Raw genomic sequence first — 7,985 nt, 5'->3', positions numbered from 1 at the left:
ACAAAATGTGGTTGATTTTGAGAAACAACTTCGTTTCAGGATGTAAAATTATTCAAAAGATGATCTTTATCAATATCTAACAGACAGACCATATACAGATTACAAAGTTATTTTCTTCCTGTACTTCAGAATTACATCGGCAACGGCAGGTTAAAATTGTTAAATTACATAAACAATGATGATGGTACTTAACAATTTGATTTGATGTATAGACTTTTGGCTGTTTCCTGTAAGGAAATGACACTAACCATAGAAATATAACATGAAAAATATGTCTGGCAAGGATATAAATTGCATACCCTATTTCTAAATGTCGGATTATGTTTGGTATTCATTTATCTCAGATAAACAGATAATTCATCAAAATGAAATAACAGAAAAAATGCAGAATTGGTTTTTAGAACAGCTAAATCATTTTAAGATCATATGAATAGCATATTGATTATTATAGATTTTTCTTTATTTTTCAAACGAAATGTGTTTACTAAATCGATGTATTAAATATTGTATTCTTATAAACTTCGTGTTTTAACTTGATAAGCAAATACAGGGACCGCAAATAGAAAATCAAGCTAGTCTTACAAATACATTCATATACAATGATGTCCTTTTGTTGTAAATATCAGTTGAAGACACTAGAACTTCTGTATGTATTATACATGTAACATTTTGATATCAAGCAATTAAGGATCCGTTAAATATGTGTTCATTAAAAGACAGATGGTCTTGTCATAAAAGAAATTCAAGTGTTGAGCTTTCACACAATGTACCGTATTTAATGTGCATTAGTATGTATTCAATCAAATAAGTCTTATTCACATCCAGAACAGACATAGAGTGAGAAGAACTTTAACTTTCGGAATATATATTTAGTTTAAAATATTACAAACATTCATAATTTACCAACTGGAAATTATTCTGCTGGCGCAGGCATGACGGTTGTTAATTTTATAGATATAGTAACGTGTCTATCATAACATTTTCTATTTTCCCGGAAGGAGATGTCAATTATTTCCTTCGACATGACAAATTTGTCTAGCAAATAAAAAAATCGGTGTTTCATTTAATTTGATAATAATGGCATAATGAACAAAACGAATTACTCATATTCACTGCTTTGTATTTTCAGACAATTGTTTGTTGGGGGTAATTAATGTGTTAAACAGTGTTTGACAATCCTTAGATTTCTTTTCAAACATGCCTTTAAAGCATGCTTTTATTTCATATCACTGTGAAATGGTTTCTTTGGTGGACGAATCTTTATTCCACATTATGTGTCTTCAGATCAAAAATTCGTATAATTTATATGTAGTGTTTGGATTTGAATACCGCTTAATTAAACAAAATGACGCGTATTAATTAAATAAAGACTGACATAATTAATTAAACATTTAAGCATTATCTGCATTGCACAGCATGTAAACAAAGTTAAACATTGTGTTTCTTTATCTGAAAAGCATAATCAATTGTCATTATAATTAGTTATGTTGTTAATGTGATAAATAAGAAAAACAGACATTAATCTAATTGAATTGTAGTGTAATTATCTTATTACTATACTTATTTTTAACGGTCAACATTTTTATGGCATTTTTAAATTGAGGACGACATCATCACATTCTTTTTATTTTTTTAATTTTTGTCCTAATGTCGCATTACTTTTCATCAAGCGCATTATGAAACATTGTTAAAAGATGGAGGAGTTAATTTCAAAGAATGTTTAATCTTATTATTCTTTTTAAAATTCTTACTGATGCTCACTTTCTATACTGTAAGTACAGTAGGCTGACAAGCATTCAAATACAAAACATATGATTTATTTCCTGCAATTATTCACGAAAACATCCGGGTCATTTTATTTCATTTTTCAAAATGCCTTTTGTTGATTGAATGATTTACTTGAGATATAAAGAATTACAGGAGATTTTGACTATTTTGATTTTCGTTGACTTGGGACTTATTGTTAGGAGGTTCATCTTAATAAGTGATGTGTCAGTTTATTTTTAAGGGAATTATAATTTGTCATCATGTAAACTGTGAAAAACTCATACATACAATATGTTATTTATTCTGGGTTTGTCTCTTTTCATAATTTGTAGTGATTACAAACAATCAAAACGATTTTTTTAATACTTCAGTCACGATCAATTTTTTATGAAGAACTGTAAGATCACAATTTCTTCCCTAACAACTCACTTACATTTCTTTTAAAGAATTACTTGTTTATTATAAATGACTACATATTCTAAAAGAAATTGGCAAGAAGTTATAAATGTGTCACATAAAATAGTAAATAATCCATCTTTACTGCATCCAGACAAAAACACTCGTGTCTATATTTTCTAAACGTTGTTATAATAATACCATGCTAAATTAAGGCTGCATAACAAAATCTAAAAATCTTATTTATTTTTATTTGTGCCTCCCTCCGTAACATGTTGCGTGTCTAAAGGTGCTACTTGCACATTCAAAATTAACTTCTGTCAAAGTGTTATGTTAAGACATACAAAAACATGATGATTCAGGATAGTGTTGTAAAAAGAAACCAATCATAACAATAACGTATGATTTTATACTCAACAGTACAGAAGAACTCAACAACAAACTCGTCGGGACATTCGTATTTTATTCGCTATATTCATTGAAAGCCGCCCTTCCATATTGACATTGTTTTTCATATTGTCTTATAACTACTTAAATTAATATCTGCCAATCAAGAGTCTAAAGGTGTAAGAATAAGTCAACAGGAAATTTAGAATCAATTTTTACACTCTGCTATATACAGTACGCAGTTGGCAAGAATCAGAATTAACTTATAAGCTTTCTATCACAAACGTTACTGTGTTATTTTTGACCCAGGATAATAGCATGTATATTTCAATATTTTTTAGTCCTACATTTGCTAATGTATAATATCATGACTTAATGTATTGTCCATTTATAAAACAAATGCATTTTCTCCTGGATAATTTGTGTTTCTCTGACAACATTGCGTGTATAAAAAGCTTTATATAATGACACAATAAAAGTCAGGAACTGACAAAAGGGCTTTAAATAAGTACGTAAAAACAATTAAGCTTGATTAATGTCCCAACAATTCGCATCATTCAAATAATTTTGACATTTCAAAATATAATGTGTACTAAATAAACTTTTTTCAACTTATAACTGAAAACCCTCAAGTTTGACTTTAATATGACAAACAGTCATCCTGTTTTTATTCAGTTCCTTTATTCCTGTGTTTTTGTTGTTGTTGTTGTTTTCCCCAAATGAAAATAGAGAAAACAGAATCCCTATAGAAAGCAAATGAAATTGATATTGTAACAGGATCTATTGATTTACAAGGTTCAGTCCACGCCCATAAACCCGACTTAAGCTCAATTCACAATTTAAACATGAAAATGGTGAACGTTTGAATTTTGAAACATTCACAGATGTGTTCATACGGCGATTCACATCATGAAACCTTAAATGTGACACGTTCGTGTCATTCCAAGAAAAGTGGCGTTCAGTTTACGCCCCTTAACCCCACTTAAGCTTTTAACCATAATAATTGAAACACTTTTAATTTAGACAATCTGCAGATGACACGCTGAAACCAAATTGTACAATTTGTACCCGTCTTAAAAGTTATGAAAGTACTAATGTATATTTGAACTAAGACATACTCTACAACGGGATTAAGCGTTCATGATGATCGTTAAATACTGCACTTTAAGGAATGAATAACGTTCGTGCTACTTGCTAATCGCTGTGTATAATAATTAGCATACTTGTTCATCTGTTGTTTTAATGCCTATATTTACACAATTTTGGTAATAACTATGCTGTCGATCAACCTAACTGGTTTTCCTAGAAAGCATACCAATAATTACAAATTTTCTAGAAAGATTGACTACTAACCCTACATGATTTCAATATCAGCAGTGAAAAACACATGAAGATTGCGCTGAATATACGAGACCAATTTTCTCAGAAAAGGTTACGCCTTGCCACAGGGTCGGAATAGAAACCCCTTAAATTAAAATACAATGCAATTTCTATCAGCTAAGCGGACAGACTGCATAGCGGTCTAGTTCGGTACTTAAAATCGGAAACATAATTTATATTAATGAGTGTTACTTTCTGTGTAAAATAGACTGACTTATCTATTGAATGTTATTATCCCACTTCATCAAGAGGGAAATTGTTTGGGTGAGATAATAAATGAAACCCAGTTTTAGAAACAATAGAGCTTGTTTCCGTTTATTTCAAACTGTTTCTTACATTTTAGCATTAGTAAATAAATAATCAACAACACGAGAAACGCACTTTACAAATGAATGAAACTAATTAGTTTCCATTTTTAGATCCGTATCGATCCTTTTATTTGCTCTCACATCGACGGCTTAAATAAATTGTCTTTAGTTTCGTAAATGAGATATGGACCATTATATAATTGTAAAAATATTAAATACATACTTTTTTCTATGAGTGAAATATATTATTCATGTTTATGTTCTTAAAATAACAAAATATCATTTTTAACATGAATATTGTCGAACATACCAATATTTGCAAAACGGGACATAATTTGAAAAAAAAACTGAGAAATATTTTGTTCGTATTTGCAACATAATATATAATGCCAATCATCTGTATCGTATGATATGGCATCACGTGCTATCAATAATTCTTGTTGTATTCTTACTTTATCTAAGTGCGACATAGTAAGTAATTGTTGGATATTTGCATATCACCAATAAAGAAATAAATATGTATCTATCTGAACAAAAATCACATAAAATTACGCATTCCACATGCTCCTATTTTTCTGTCAATAAAAATTGAATCAGACTCGCCTTTCTTTCATCATGCCTAAAATTGTTACATTTTTCTTTTGTATTTTTTCTTGCATGCTTTAGAAATATGGTGGTCTGACTCAGTTTTGTACTACATAGCTATAGCATAATAATGAGAATAATAAGACTCCAACAATCATAAATAGTGTGCTCTTTAATCATTTCGGCTAGATATTTCAATCTGATAACCGGTTCAAAATCTTTCTGCATATTCTTTTCCCAAACAAAGGTAACATTATATGAATAAAAGGGTCTTACGAAAACAAAAATAAAAAATCTTGATTTTTATCTAAACAATGCAAAGTAGAATTTGCATTACCAAATCTCTATTTAAACGAAACATTTCGTACTGATCTATGTCTGATTTTATACAAAATATCTGTCAATCAGACTTTCATTTAATTACAGTAAATTTTGTCAACAACACTATAAAAGGTTTGTTTTTCTGCAATACTGCACTAGGTTTTAATTAATTGAATGTTTCTTATTCTTTTTAATATTCTTATCATTTTACAAATGAAAGCTATTGTCATGATTTTGGGATACGTATATTTACTTAAACTCTATTGTTTAGAAAGTTCGAATAATCAGTCAACTATCTTTGAGTCCTATTCCTGAAAATAATCAGACACGTATTGGTGTCAAATGAGGAAACATGGTCGAGTTCTGTATTGATTTGTTTGTTTGTTTGTTTGTTGCATTTCATACCCTTTTCCAACAGTATTTCAGTCATATAGGCGGATAGTTTCCTAACCATCGTTCCTGGAGAGTTCCTCTTCGCTAAACTACCAAAGAATCTTCCGGGGATCGAACCCACGCCAGAGAGGTAACTGGATTAGTAGTCATCGACTATAAGCCCTGGACCAAAGAGGTGGTGATCTGTATAGAGAAGCAGACTCATTATCCATTAGGCTCGAAACAAGTGCCTTCTCCACTAGACTTTTTAACTTAGTTCTAACAACTTTGTCGAAATACAGAGGGTTTTTTCATAGACACAGGCAAAAAACGTCAGCGGAACGTGTTTTTAGTAATCGTGCATGAAAAGCAGTTGATACCATTTTATTTTTGCTATTCTAAGTTAATTTTATTTAATACTTACGCAAAAGGCAAGGAATATTGTCACATGCCATTACATCTTTATGATCTATTGAACTTTTCAAAACAGTCTGCATAAAACAAATCAGATTGGATATTTTTCTCATTACCACAATATACCTGGAATGATGAGATTACTCGTTTCGTCCAGGTAGAAAACATTCAAACCATCATCTTTCGAATCATTAACTGTCCATTGTACAAAGATATAATTAATATATACATGTGATAATATAATTTAATTAATTCACATAAAGGATAATAAAAGATGTGCCTACATAGAAAGAATGAAATGTCATTTAAATTTGTTTCGATAAATACAAAATTTATCATACAGTCTTCTGAGCTTAGCTAAGAAACTCACGTTTAACTTCATCCCTAATTATTATTATTTTATTAAACCGACGTATAAATGTATAAAAATAATAAGGTATTTTGGTAAACAGGTATATGCGATCCTGTTTGGCAAGAAACATTAAATACGTAAATGAAGTCACTGTGTATTTCTAGTATTTGATCAAATAAAGTCAATCAACATGCCATTGCTTACTGATTCCAATGATAATAAATTCCTAATTTATCACAGAATTTGAAGTAGGTAACTAGAATTTCAAATATCAATATAACAACATTTACAAGGTCATGAATTCGCAAACAATACATTGGTTTTAATCAAATAATAATGAAGCCGTGCGGTTTTTACATTAAAATAAAGCATTCTCAATTATAGCAATCTTGTGCTTGTTCCGAAATATACTGAAAATTTACCGTTTACAATGAGATTTTTCAAGTTGCAAAAGAAAGAGCCAAGAAATGTTAATGTAAAAACGAATAAAGTATAACATAAGGTATATTCGTTAATTAGTTGTATTTGCTCGAGAAAATGCATATTGTATCAGCAAAGTCGGTCATTTGGACGTAGTCTTAGATGCGACCGGTCGAACGATCGTTGATAAAACATTACCCAATAGTTTTCCAGTCATTAAACAAACAAAAAAAAACAAATAAAATGGTGCGACTAAAATGTGATAATGAATAATATCTTCATAACGTTAGCAAAACTGATTGTCTTTGAAGTTATTTCTTTTGAAAATAAACAACTAAATATAAGCAATTTCCAATGAAAATAACTATTATCTTGTAAATAAACTTTTAATTAATAATGTTTACACATTTGACTAATTGAAAATTCTCATGGACCATATACATTTATTGGCATATACGCAATAACAGATATACGCAATTATAGATTTTCAATGAGTTGTTGCCCGCCGTCTTTTGTTTTTTGAAGACAAGCAATGTCATTTTTTGACGATTGGTGTAAGATCAAAATAGATTAAATAAATGTGATAAAATGCGTCTTAAATACAAAATGACTTTTGACTCCGTTTAGATTAGATTGATAATTTTATGTTACGTGGTTTCTGTCTACCTTTACTTTGTAAAGGGATAAGCAGTATTAAAAACATAAATTATTGTTCAAGGTTGCTAAAGTTTAAAGGTATTTAATTTAATTTGAATAATGTCTTAACAAACCCAAAAAGCAAAATATAGTTTTCATTATTTATTATATAGATACTTTTTCAGTCTAATCTAATGGTAAATATCCACAATCAAACGCCTTCTTGTTGAATCGATATATAACAAGAGCTGTCGGAAGGACAGCACGCTCGACTATTCTAAGTGCTTGATAGTAAAAGAGCCTTGATAATGTTAAATTTTTTAAGTTCACAAAAGGGCTAATTTTTTTTTTATAAATTCATGTTATAGGCCTTAGAGAGAGTCTAATTATACAGTATTGGCTTGACTATTCAGAAGGTAATGTCACAAGGGTGTTTTATTGAATATAATAATACTAATTACCTATGAATACATAAATTTGACAGACAAGGTACAAAGGCTTGTTATTAAGATGTTTTATCAAGAAATCACTGCTTTATTATTATGAATGCATAAAATTGTCCCAAAAAAGGCACAAAGTGACAAACCCTTCAGTAGTTATTGAGATAACAGCTTACAAACAAAACTTTACCATGAATTTCTAAGTTG

Source organism: Ruditapes philippinarum, unplaced genomic scaffold (genome assembly GCF_026571515.1).
Source record: "Ruditapes philippinarum isolate M1 unplaced genomic scaffold, ASM2657151v2 ctg1867_1_1_1_1, whole genome shotgun sequence".
Taxonomy (NCBI): Eukaryota; Metazoa; Mollusca; class Bivalvia; order Venerida; family Veneridae; genus Ruditapes; species Ruditapes philippinarum.
The sequence above is the reverse complement of the archived record's forward strand: the minus strand, read 5'-3'. Positions refer to the sequence as shown.